Source organism: Sorex araneus, chromosome 2 (assembly GCF_027595985.1).
Source record: "Sorex araneus isolate mSorAra2 chromosome 2, mSorAra2.pri, whole genome shotgun sequence".
Classification (NCBI taxonomy): domain Eukaryota; kingdom Metazoa; phylum Chordata; class Mammalia; order Eulipotyphla; family Soricidae; genus Sorex; species Sorex araneus.
In genome coordinates, this window is record NC_073303.1 from 294,400,895 (window position 1) to 294,413,439 (window position 12,545).

The window sequence follows — 12,545 nt, forward strand, 5'->3', positions numbered from 1 at the left end:
CTAGGTCCCTGAGCACTGCTTGGGTGCATCCCAATTTTTAAAAAGTTTTTGCTTCTTTGGGAGCCACTCTCAGGGGTGTTCCTGGTTCTGTGCTCAGGGGGACCGGATGCGGTTCTGAGAATGGCACCAGAGTTGGCTGAATGCAAGGCAACCCTCAACCCTATCTCTCTGGCTGATGCATTTTGGTTTTCTGGAGGTAGCACACCTGGCGGTACTGAAGGGATCCTACCTGGCTCTGTGCTCAGTGGTCACACCTGGTCCTCTGCTAAGGGGCCAGACCTGGTGGTGCCCCCAGGACCAACGTGCAGTGCCAAGATTCAAACCATTGTCCTGACTCTGCTGTGAGTAATGCAAACGCATACACCTCTGTACCTTGGCTCCTGTTCCTCAGGGCTGTGGCCCCCAGTGCTCCCAGCCTCCTCCCTGATCACGACTTTCAGTCTCTCGGCGTTTCCTTCACAATTCCCCAGTCCCTCTGCTTCCCTCTAGCTCTTTTGCACGGGAACCCCTCAGATGACTTCTTATTCTCCTACGGCTGTCTCGCTACTCTGTTCTCACTGGCCTCTTGGGTATGGACCAGCACCAAGGCTGCTTGACTCTCAGGTGCCAGGCCCTGGGCTCATCCCCAGTTACAACAAACTAGGTATATACCTGCCCCTTACTTATTCTCACCCTTCTGGCAGGCACAGCAAAGCAAAAGCCACACTTCTGGTTGTTTTGTTTTAGTTTTTTTTTCTTTTTTTCTTGGGGGGGGGGCGCATGGCATTTACCTAGTGGTGCTCTATTCCAGGTTCTATGCTCAGGAATGACCCCTGGCAATGCTCTGCACTGTAGCTGTCATCCAGTTGTTCATCGATTTGCTTGAGCAGGCACCAGTAACGTTTCCCTTGTGAGACTTGTTACTGGTTTTTGAATACGGCACAGGGAGCTTGCCAGGCTCTGCTGTGCATGCAAGGTACTCTCGGTAGCTTGCTGGGATCTCCAAGAAGGAGGAGGAATTGAACCTGGTTCGGTTCAGGCCGTGTGCAAGGCAAACACCCTACCTGTTCTGCTATCACTCCAGTCCAATGTTTGCAGTATTAATAATAATGTTTACAAAATATAAAAACAATAGGCAAGAGGGTTTGGGGTGGGGGTGGGTTTTTGTTTGTTTGTTTGTCTTGGTTTGGCTTTTTGGTTATGGGGCCACACTCAGCAGTGCTCAGAGGTCACTCTTGGCTCTGCACTCGGGAATTACTCCTGAAAGTGTTCAGGGAACATGTGCAATGCCAGGGATTCAAGCCAGGTTGGCTGTGCGCAATGCAAGCAAGCTACCCCCTGTATTGCTCTGGCTCCCAAAAGGTAAGACTTTTTAAAAACAGGGCCAGAGAGATGAAACAGTGGGGTAAGATGTTTGACTTGCAAGCAGCGGATCCGAGATCCAGCACCACATATGCTCCACATACGCTTCTCTGAGCAGCACCAGGAGTGATCCCTGGAAGTAAGCCCTAAGCACCACCAGGTATGGTACAAAAACAAAAACAATGGAGCTTTTAAACAGCTGTGGAAAATATGCTCAAGCACTTAAAAGTAAAATAGAAAAATATTAAAACTTTACTGAGGGGAATTAAAGGTAGACTGAAAAGTACAGAAGAATCATTAAGCTAGAAAACAAATCAACATAACTGAAGTAGCATAATATATGACTTGGAGCCCCAAAAATACATTAAGCATGAGACAGGGAAAATATTCAAAGATATAAAGGCCCCAAAGCTCCCAAGTGTATTGAAAATTGAAAATACATGGCAGAGCCTGGCAAGCTACCCTGTGGCATATTCGATATGCCAAAAACAGTAACATCAAGTCTTACAATGGAGATGTTATTGGTGCCCGCTCAAGCAAATCGATGAGCAATGGGATGACAGTGATAGTGATATTGGAAATATCAACCTATGGATCAAGAAGCTCTATGAACCCCAAGCATGATCATTACAAAGGTAATGTTACAATTAGTAACATCGCTCAAAATGCAGAAAACTGAAGATAAAGAGAAGAAAAATAGGCAGAGGAAAGGACAAGTTATATGGATGAGGAAAAGTATATTTTTAAGGGGCTGGAGTGATAGCACAGTGGGTAGGGCATTTGCCTTGCACGTGGCCAACCCGGGTTCAATTCCCAGCATCCCATATGGTCCCCTGAGCACCGCCAGGGGTAATTCCTGAGTGCAGAGCCAGAAGTGACCCCTGTGCATCGCCGGGTGTGACACACACACACACAAAAGTATATATTTAAAAACAGCTCATCAGAAACAGTGAAGACTGGAAGGCATCGGAGTGACCAAGTGTCAACCCAGAGTTCCATATCCAGCAATAGTGTCTTCCAGAAATGAGGATGAAATACTACTGGAGCTTAAAGTCCATAGCACAAGGAATGGGGCTTATGATGATGCACAGGGGACCATATAAAGTGCCCTGGATCCAAATCCATGGGATGCAAGACAAGCACCTTCTTTTACTGTACTATCTCTCTAGTCTCTCGTCTCCCCATTCTCGTTCTCTCTTTGGATGTTGGTTTGAACACTGGCAAAGTCTTCTTGGCTTTTCAGATTAGGTTGACTGCAAATTTCAAAAGTTCAGCAAATGCTTTGTTCCTTTCTATATTTTTAGTCCCTACAGCCCTTCTTGCCACGCCATGCCATAACACAGAATAGAAACACAATAAAAATTTGTTGAGTAAATATGCTTAATCTGCCTTTACCGTTAATAAGAGATTAAAGTAAAAAAATAGTCAGGGACAAAATCTCCTTAATTCCTCTATTCCCTCATGCAGGATGAAGGAGTATATGCTTAGCCCCACCATGCAGTCACTCTTTTTGTTTTTAATCGAGGTAACATTGGTTTATTTATTTTTATTTTGGGGACACACCCAGCAGTACTCAGGGGTTACTCCTGGCACTGCACTCAGGAATTATTCCTGGCAGATCTTGGGGGACCATACAGAGTACTAGGAATAGAACCTGGGTTGTCTCTATACAAGGCAAATGCTCTACCTGCTGTAGTATCACTCCAGACCTGAGGTAAATTGGTTCACAGTAGTGTAAATGCGTATAAGCTTTAGGGCCCCCCTGTTACTATGCCATACCCACCACCAATGTGCCATGTCCCTCCACCACAGTCCACTGAACCCTTTTAGTGCCTGCCCTTAATTCCCCAGTCCCTGTGTTCTGAAGTCAGAGTCTGAGGGTTTTTGTTTTCTTTGCACGGGGTTCCTCCCTTGCTTTGTTTCTTTATATGTCACAGGAGTGAGGTCATCTGGTATTTGTCTTTCTCTTTCTGACCTATTTTGCTCAGCATGACCCCCCCTCCAGCTTCATCCATGTTGCAGGAAAAGGCAAGATTTTGCTTTTTAGCTAAATAGAAATGTTTTTGTGTGTGTATGTACATACATATATATATATATATACATATATATATTACAAAACTATGGACATGTGTGTGTATACCTATACCATTAGATGGAAATGTGCATATATACCACAATTTCTTTTTTTTTTCTTGTTAGTTCTTGGATAGACCCAAGTCATGCTCAGAGTTTACTCCTGGCTCTGTACACAGGGATCACTCCTGGTGCAGATGGACTGCATGCAAGGCAAGCACCTTGCCCATTGTGCTATCTCTTTGGCCCCTTTACCACATTTCATTCTTATCTTCTCTTTTGGTTTTTTCACCCAGCTATGCTCAAGGCTTTTACTCTGGCTTTGTGCTGGAGGTCACTCCTGGTGGTACTTGGGGGAACAAGATGTGGTGCTGAGGATTGAACCAGGGTCTGCTGCATGAAAGGCAAGCGCTTAACCCCTATACTATCTCTCTAGCCCCAAACCACAATTTTTACGTTCCTCTCATCAGTGGCTGGGCACTGGGGTTGTATCTGGATCTTGGCTCCTGTGAACAGTGCTGCAATAGACATAAGTGTGCATGTATCTCTTTGAATTGGTGTGCTGCGGTCTTGGTGTCTCTACCCAGGAGTGGAATTGCTGCATCATATAGAGATCCATTTTTAATGTTTTTATAAATCTCCGTACTGTTTTTCTGAGAAGTTGAACCCAATGACAATCCCACCAACAGTGAGTGAGGATTCCTTCTCCACAATTCTATCAGCTTGTTTCTGATCTTTTTGCTATAGCTCATTCTCACCACTATGAGGTGATATCTCATTTTAAATCCCCCGACATTTAGTGGTGATGAACTAAACTACCACTCTTTGCAATGACAGGTAATAATATACATTGAAAACTCAATAGATTCCACCAACAATGCTTAATAGAAATAACAAACCCATACAGCAAAGTGGAAGTTTACAAAACCAATATGCAAAAATTCCTTGCACTGTGTTTTTTCCCTTTCCTAGTTCCCCCCTTTTGTGGGGAAGGGGGCACACTCAGCTATGATCAGGACTTATTCCTGGCTCTGCACTCAGGAATTACTCCTGGTGGGCTCAGAGAACCATAGGAGGTGACAGGCATCGAAACCAGCTCAGTTGCATGCAAGGCAAATGCCCTACCTGCTGTGCCATCGCTCTGGTTTGTGGCCTTCTATTTTTAAAATGAAGATGGTTTGATTAGTTTGGGGAAAGGGGGTGGGATGGTGAGAATTGCTTACAAGGTCTCTTTCTTGCTAAAAGAATGGGAGGAGGGAAAAGGGAGGCTAGTGGAGGTTCTAGGTGTTATATTTCATATTAACGAAAGGAAAAGCAACTAGAACTGAAGTTAGTCAAGAAGGTTCCAGGGGTGTTGATGCTGACTGAGGAAAAGGAGTTGTTGATGGGTGGAGACAGGAAGCTGCTGCCAACTGTTGGGTGGATTGGTGGCGGCAGGAATAGGAGTGTGTGTGTGTGTGTGTGTGTGTGTGTGTGTGTGTGTGTGTGTGTGTGTGTTTCGGGGAGTGGAGGGGGTACAAACTGAAACCCAGAGAAGGATGGTGACTCCAAAGCTCCGCTGGAGCAGAAGCTGACTCACAAGGAAGATTGTTGCTAGAGATTCCCAGACTAGGGGCTGGCAAGAGAATTCAAAAGACTGAGGGCTTCCTCTGTGTGTAGGAGCCCAGCTTCAATTCCATTTTTTTTTAAATTTTATTTTATTTTTATGAAGTTGTTCACAATAATTCATTACATTGAATATTCAAACACCAATTCCACCACCATTGCACCTTCCCACTATCATAAAAGGAAAGTGTGTGAAGATTGTTGTATTTCATCCTGGAGTCATTAAGTCCTTGTGTAAGAGATTACAAGCATGTTAAACCCAAACAAATGTGTGCTACTCCTGGTACATCAGTGGCGTAGAGTATGAGAGGTCACTCCAGGAATTCTGAAATTTAGAGTGTGATTATAGAGCAGATTCACTCATGGGCAAGGCCTACGTTGCTCTCTTCCGGGAGCTTTATTTCAGAGTCTCTGGATCTTGGCCCTTGATGAGATTATATGGATGGCGCTTCGAGCAGTGTGTGGGTGTTGCTGCAGAACTGCTGGAAAACTTGGGAGCTCGGGGGAGGAGGTCCAGTCCCGCTCCAACCAGCTTCCATTCCTAGCACCACCAGGAGTGACCTCCAAGCACAGAGCTGGAAGTGGCCCCTGAGCATCACAGGGTGGGTCCTCCCCTTCAAAAAAAAAAAATTATACCCATGTCAGAGGTCTCCTGGAGAGGAGACCCCGGGGACCTGGCCTTAGGAGATTCAGGATACGATGCTAATGGAGAACCTCACCTAGTTAGAGCCCCAAGCAAACTGTCAATGTAGTTAGAACTTGGTAATTACCTTCAGGCCGTTATGAACTAATAATCACCCCAACTGTATTTTAAGAAGAAACCAGAGTTGGGGACATGTCTTAGCAGGACAGCACTTGCCTTGCAGCATTGAGGCTCTGAGCCCGAGTCCCTAGCACTGCAAGAGAGCATGTGAAATAAATGGGAAATGAGGTGTCTTGTTAGGTTACTTGGATTTTTGTAAAATTACATCTCACCTTTGTAGGCTCATCACTTGCATCACTTGTCATCCTGTTGATATTCGATTGGCTCAAGCAGGCGCCAGTAATGTCTCCATTCATCCCTGTCCTGTGCTAGTGTAGCCCAATGATATCTGCTCGCTCCAGGAACATGAAGAGCCTCAAACCATTTGTTCAGGGTTTTGATGAAGAAATCTGACCATCTTGTAGGTGGGAGGCCATGTGGTCTTTTAATGTCCCGTAGAATCCAGTAGATAACAGCTCTAGTTCAGTGGTTGTCTCTAAATTACATTACGTGTCCGGCCCATCTGATTTTTGATGTCTTGGAAAAAGAGACAGCGTCCCTGATTCTTTTTTTTTTTTTAAATCAATTATTTATTTATTTATTTTTGCTTTTTGGAGGGGTTACTCCTGGCTCTGCACTCAGGAATTACTCCTGGCGGTGCTGGGGGACCATATGGGATGCTGGGAATTGAACCCGGGTCGGCCACGTGCAAGGCAAACGCCCTACCTGCTGTGCTATCGCTCCAGCCCTGAGTCCCTGATTCTTGATCGTCGACTGAGGTCAGAACTCTGGATTCCTTCTCTCACTTGAGTGAAATGTGATATTCCAAGCATAGCTCTTTCGAATCCTCTTTGGGAGACCCGAATAGCATTCTTGTACTGTTTTCGTAGGGCCCAGGTCTCTGAGGTGTATATTAGTGCAGGAAGTATGGTGGAGTTGAAAAGATGTGTCCAGAGCTGGAGGTTCTTCATTCTTGTAACCACTTCTTCGACGCTCTTGAAGGTGTTCCACGCCACTCTCTTCCTCCTGCACAGTTCTGGCGCCATTGTTCCTCATGTTGAGTTCTTGTCACAGGTACACATAGCTACTGCATTCGGAGATGTTCTTTCCATTGAGAGCAAATGGAATGTCAGGGACTAGTTTGTTCTTCATGAACATTGTCTTTGTGAGATTCAGCTGCAGTCCGACCTTTTCACACTTGCAGTCGAGGTCGACGAGCATTTGTGCCACTTGCCTAATGCTTGGTGTTATGAGAACAATGTCATCAGTGAAGCAAAGGTGGTGTAGTTGCCGACTATCTATCTTCACTCCCATTCCTTCCCATTCCAGTCCTTGCATGATGTTCTTGAGGGTGGCACTGAAGAGTTTCAGTAAAATAGTATCGCCCTGCCGAACCCCTCTCTTTACGTCAGTGATTACTTCCTTGTAGAATGGTGAGGTCCTGGGGGTGAATCCGTAATACAGCTTGTGGAGGATCCTTATGTACTGAGTTTGAATGCCCTGTTTGGCTAGGGCTTCGATGACTGTTTCAGATTCAGCAGAATCAAAGGCCTTTTTAAAACCGATGAACATTAGATAGAGCGGCATCTTGAACTCTCACGAAACTTCAATGAGCTTGGTTACCATGTGGATATGGTTGATCATGCTGAATCCTTTTCAGAACCCGACTTGCTCTCATGGTTGTCCTTTGTCTAGTGTTCTGCCTATTCTATTTAGGATGACTTGAGTGAACAACTTGTAGATGACAGACAACAGGCAGATTGGGCGATAGTTGCCCAATGTCGTGGATATCTCCCTTCTTGTACAACAGAATGGTCCTGCTGGTTTTCCATTGAGATGGAATTTTGCATTCGGACAGGTAGCCGAGCCAGTGTATTGACGAGTACTGGCAGAAGACTCTTCAGATGTTTGGGTCTGACCTTGTCTGGACCAGGTGCTATACGCATCTTTACTGACAAAATGGCATGTCGGATTTTGGAAGGGAGAACATTAGGAATGACATATCCATCCTGCGGAATTTGGTATGTGGGCAGGTGGACGTGCTATCAAAGAGATTTGAGTAGAAGTTGTGAATAATCCTCTCCATTGCCCTTCTGGAAGATGTGATAGATCTATCAGGACGTCGGAGGGAAGTCATCTTGGTCTTGTGGTTGGCGAAGGACAGGCAAGTGTTGCAAATACTTTTCCCAGCTTCTGTCGCATCGGCCAACACTGCTGCTCTTCTCTCTTTGAGGTCTTCCTTTATGGCTTCTCTGCACAGCTTTGCGAGCTCAGATGTTAGCTTGTGATTGCCTGAGGTGCGTGCCAAATCATGTTGGTGAATTAGCTCGAGAGTTTCCGAAGAAAGGCGTCTGTGGCTTTCCCACTCTCAGCATTCCTCGCGCAGTCATGGAGGTGCTGAACCAGTAGATCGTATTCCTCGTCAATGCTGTCGACGACGGCATCTTCCAAAGTTGCCACAATAGTGCCAAAGAGCTCCCAGTGTGTGGTCATTCTGGGAGTTCTTTTCTTAAACTTAAACTTTGCAGACATTTCTTCCCGCTCTGTAAAGTAGAATTTTGCACAAAGAAGATGGTGTGGTCCGATCCCGTTTGGAATTTTGGGACAACAGCGACATCAGTCAGGCAAAACCATCGATTGAATATGATGTGGTGAATTTTGTTGTGGAACTGTCCACCGGGAGACTCCCATGTCCAATGTTTAGATTCGGTTTTCTGGAACTGTGCGTTACCATGGATGGTCTTGGTCGACATGATGAACTCAGACAGTTGCTCACTCTGTTTGTTCCATTCTAGGTCATGGGTCCTGATATGGAGTTCTTCCGGTGACCTTCTCGGTCCTATCTTGACATTAAAATCACCAACAATGATCTTGTAGAAGGTGTGGTCTTCTTTATAGAACTTCTCCAGCTCCATGTAGGACTTCTTAATTTCTTCTTCATCGTAGTTGGATGTTGGTGCATAGACAACGAAGATAGAAACTGCCGGTAATGAGCCACATCTATTCAAGTGTAATCATCCAATTTGGCTTGTTATGCATTTAAATGAAACAATGCTCATGGCCAAGTTTGTGCTGACAAGGACACCGACACCACTGATGCCTCTATTGTCGCATGTTCTGAGGAACAGTTCTTCTCGAGTATCAAAAATGGCATGATGTGACTGATGCCTTCTTATCTTGGTCAGACCAATGATGTCGCACTTGATCTTCTGCGCTTCCATCATCAGGTCCTTAATGGATGCTTTCGATGCCAGCGTATGTGCGTTGAAAGTACAGACAGTCATTTTAGTCCTTCTTCATTTTGGCAGTCCAGTTCGCCCCTGAGATTTTATCAGCCTTTCCTTGTTCATCTTTCTTAATGCTGCCATATTGGGGGCCCTTTCAGTGTCAGAGGAATGAGACCCATTTGTTGTTATTGTTTTTTGGCATATCGAATACACCACAGATAGCTTGCCAGGCTCTGCCATGCGGGTGGGATACTCTCGGTAGCTTTCTGGACTCTCTGAGAGAGAGGCTTTTAGGGTGGCCTCTAATTGCCTTTACAGGTGTTCCCATGGTTCACACCATATTTGAACCCCATAAAATATTGTGCAGTTATTATGGGAAATGGGTATTAAGTGTCTTATGATGTGTTGTGCGGCCGCTTTGCGGCTGTATGGTCTGGAAAGCAGCCTGAAGCGTGGTGGTGGCTGGGTAGTAGAGGTAGTGAAGGCTGGCCGATGAGGTATTTATCTAGTGTTGTAGGGTGGGTAGTCTGCGTGTGATCCCTGGGACGCTGGAGATTGGGGGAAGCAGGCAGAGGATCTCTTTTTCCGGGTCCCATTGAGCCTGGAGTTCAAGGTCACAAAGTTCTGCTTTACCTGGTTCTGTGGGGCTTCACTCATGCATGTGGCTTGGCCCGAGTGTCTGGAAAGCAGCCTGGAGTGTGGCAGTGGCTGGGTAGTGGAGCTGTAGGCTCATGAAAAAAAATTATTTTGTGAGGTTGGAGAGATAGTATGATGTGTGCTGGACCCCAGTTCAATTTCTGGCATCCCAGAAGGTCTCCCCATGCCCTACCAAGAGTGAACCCTGAGCACAGAGCCACGAGTAAGTCCTACGCACTGCTGGGTTTCGCCCCAAAACCAACCAAATAAATAAATAAATAATATCTTTATTTAGTTATTTTCAACCCCTCCCTTTTTAATTTTTTAATTTTGTTTTGGTTGTTGTTGCTGTTGTTGTAGTACAGTGACTGGACATTACACTTGAGTTGCTATGCTCATGCACTTGGTTGTGGTGTGCCAGAAACTGCATACTTCATGGAGGTGGTGGGGTTTCCAAGCGGCAGTGCCAGCGGGGTCATGCTCCGGGCATGTGGGGCAGTGCTGGATATCAAACTCGTGGCCTCATGCTCACAGGCAGAGACTTTTGCCACAGCGCCATTCGGGGTTTCCTACTTGGTCTCTTTGTTTCTTTGTTTCTTCTTTAACAGAATACATTATTTCAGGCACCATGATTTACAGTAGTGATAATGGCCAGTTTCATGCATAAAACGTTCCAGCACCACACCCTCCACCAGAGTATCGGCTTCCCTCCACCGCTGCCCTGGACAACGGCCTCTTGCGAAATTCTGAAAAGTCCCACAGAGTGTGCTTCTCTGCTGTGTGGGTTCCTCAGGCACCGCAGAATGCAAACTTTGGAATCGGGGAGATGATGCAAGATGTTTGCATTCATTTAAAGAAAAAAAAAGAGGTTAGTCCTAAAAATAAAAAATTTCTAGACCTGGAACTGATTGAATTCTCCGGGGATTATTTATTTGTTGTTTCTGTTTGTTTTGTCCATAGTGAAGTAGAGAGTATTTTTGTTTGTTTGTTTAGGGGGCCAGAGATTGTACAGGGAGTAATTTTCATGCCTTGCGTGTGGCCAACCTGGGTTCTATTGCCAGCACTGTGCACAGCCTCTGAACTCCAGCAGGAGTGACCCCTGAGCAGAGAGTCGGGAGGAAGCCATGAGCACCACGGGGGCTCTCCCTTGAGTTCTCTCTCCAGTACTCTGTTTGATATATAAAAATTTAGCATCCTTAGGGGCCAGAGTGGTAGCACAGCGGGTAAGGCACTTGCCTTGCACGCGGCCGGCCGACTAGGGTTCAATCCCTGGCATCCCATATGGTCCCTCAAGCACTACCAGGAGTAGTCTCTGAGTGCAGAGACAGGAGTAAGCCCTGAGCATCACTGGGTATGACCCAAAAAGCCAACGAACAAACCAAAATGAAGAATTCGTGGCTGAAGAGATTGTACAGTGTGCAATTCATTTTTCTTGCACGTGGCTGACCTGGGTTGGATCCTCAGCATCCCCCATAAGATCCCCTGAACCCACCAGGATCTAGTGATCCCTAAGCATAGAGCCAAGAATGGGCTCTGAGCACTACTGGGTGTGACACCCCCCCCCCAAAAAAAATGAAGTGTCTAGACGTGGAGAGATTGGAACTGTCCTATGTCACTGGTGGGACTGTCAAAGGGTGTAGCCACTCTGGTGAGGAGCTTGGCAGATCCCCAAAATGTTAAATACAGAGTCACCCTCTGACCCAGCACTGACTCTCCCAGGCAAATCCCGAAGAGAATGAGTGTCCAGGAACATCGATGGCTTGGTGAGCAGGAGAACATGCTATGTGTGCAGGAGGCCTGGGTTTGACCCCTGGCACTGTAGCGTCTCCAGGAGCAGTGCCAGGAAAATAATTTAATTTCTTTTTAAAATGTTGGGGGCACACCCAGTTGCTCTCAGAGTTCACTCCTGGCTCTGCACTCAAGTATCATTCCTAGAGGGGTTCAGGGAACTGTCTGGGGGTGCCGGAGAGCAAACCTAGGTTGGCTGTGTGCAAAGGCCAGTATCTCACCTGCCGTACTATTTCTCTGACCTGAGAAAACATTTTTTTTAATTTTTCAGGGCTGGCACCATTGGGAGCGACCCCGAGCATAAAGCCAGGGTAGCTCCTGAGCACTATTAGGTGTGGCCCCAAAGCCAAAACCAAACAAACCGAAAGACCAAGTGTGTATCCATACAAAGTTTGCACAAGCAGCTCCACCACAAAATCCTGTCTCCAGGGCTCAGGGGTGTGGTTCAGTGCAGCACAGTGTTCTCCAACTTCTTCCCACCCCGGCACCTTCCAACCTTATCTCATTCCCGTGTTCCCTTCCATGTCCAGCGAGTTGGTCCCCCAGTCTCGTGCCGGGGACCCCACGGACACTATTTCACTGGTGGCCCCTCAAAATACCCTGGAGGCCCATGGAAGACAAGGCGCCAGCTGAGAAACTGAGATGCAGAGCAAAGTTAAATTAATCCCTGGCACAGCAAAATTAAAAAAGAAAGAGGAGGGAAAGAAAGAAGGGAGGGAAAGAGGAAGGAAGGAAAGAATAAAAGGAAAAAAGAAAAACCGAACTGTAAAGTCTATTAGAGCTGTTCTTACAAAAAGAAAAAAAAAAAAACAACAACTCTGTACATGGGCTAAAAATGCCTAAAAGCTACTTATGCAGATAAGTTAATCAGGAGATTCCACCTCAGCATTTGCTCTGGGAGCATCTAAACGTTAAAAGGGAAATAGACAAAATGAGTTCTACTTTTGTGCTTATTTTATTTTACTTATTCATTTTGTTTGTTTTTTTTTTTGGGCTACACCCGAGGATGTAAGCTCAGGGCTTACTCTTGCTCTGCGCTCAGGAACCAAGCCTGGCAGCCTCAGGAGACCAGATGAGATCCTGGGGATTGAACCCAGGTCAGTTGCCTGCCAGGCAAACACCCTCCCTGCTGT